We start from the raw sequence: 1,401 nt of genomic DNA, 5'->3' as shown, positions 1-1,401 counted from the left end.
ATCTCCATCACTCTTATAACATTCTCACTTGGAAAATACTACTTCAAGAAAATAAACAGTGACCACTTATCCAGTCTGAGAGGCTCCATTAGGCCAGTGGTTCCTCTCATATTTTCTTCTAGTAGTGTCTACCTCAAAATAGAAGAAAGTATTTTCCTAATGGAAGTGGAGATTAAGATAGATATCAATGGCAGTGACCATAGAGATCAAGGGGAGTAGACTGTGACATTTTTGTTATCTTCTGCAGTTATAACTTGAGGACAGAAAGAGTGAGTACCGGTAATCTGTTTTGCTAGACAACAGACTGGGAAGCAGGGAAGAAAAAAGTAAAAAGGAGAATCTGCATGGATTTAAGCCTAATGTTAATTGTAATGAAAAATAGAAACACCTCAAGATTATAGCTATTGTGTTGAAAGAAGGCTATGTTTCTTATACATATTTTCCAAAGGGAAATTCCTTAGGGTGCTGCTAATAAAACACCAAGAGGCTGAAAATGAACTGTCACACCCTATGAGCACCTGAATAAATAAAGTAGAAAACGAAGAATTGGCTCTGTTTTTTTGTTTTGTTTTTTTCAAAATGGTTGACCATTTAAAATAAACATATGTTGTTTCATTTCAGACAGCCAAAGTACTTGCTAACATTAGAACATAGGCAACTACAATAAATAAAAGATTTGGGAGGTTGCCATCTGTAGGATCGCTTTCTTCAGTAGGCTCTTCTTAGATTCTCTGTCCAAATTGGAGGTCTCTTCCAGATCCCTCAGATATAGGGACGAAGGTAAGGACCAAGAAGCAAGGCCTTTGTGGTGGCAGCGTCCCCTTTCCATGCAAAACCCAGGAGATCCCTTCACTCTTTGCTTTGAGTTGTGAAATGTTTCTTCCTCTGAGATATATCCCCAAAGCACCTGAGGATCTCTGGTTTAATGTCTGGTTGTTCTTTAGTTCTGCCCTCCTTTCCCCCCCCCCCACCCCCCCCAAAAAAGAATCCTAGATCTCATATCACTTGGTATTTCATGGTTGCCAGTAATCTTGGTTTCCTCTTGAAGAAAAGTCTGGATATTATTTTTCTGAAGAAGACGAAGTAAATAAACAAGAGAAGACTTAGCATCGCTGGATCGTAGCCTAGGAGCAGGGGAGTAAACGTCCCTTCGACGACAACCGACAGGCTCAACAGAAATCGAGAAGCCTCCGTAAAAAAATAGGACTCAGTCGGGCTTTAAATTCTTTAACGGCGAGTCTCCGCCGGGACATAAAAGAGAGGCAGGGACAGCAGGCCGCGCGGTTCTGGAGTTGCCTCTCCTCCCGTTTTCCAGCTCCCTGAGGTAGCGGCGCTACCCTTCCGCAGAGCCTCCCGGCGCGGCGGGGCTTGACCTCCGGCCGTCTCTCCTCCCCTTCGCTC

Source organism: Thamnophis sirtalis, unplaced genomic scaffold, assembly GCF_051295495.1.
Source record: "Thamnophis sirtalis isolate CommonGarterSnake01/CBP01778 unplaced genomic scaffold, rThaSir2_p1.2 scaffold_2, whole genome shotgun sequence".
NCBI classification, from domain to species: Eukaryota; Metazoa; Chordata; class Lepidosauria; order Squamata; family Natricidae; genus Thamnophis; species Thamnophis sirtalis.
The sequence above is the reverse complement of the archived record's forward strand: the minus strand, read 5'-3'. Positions refer to the sequence as shown.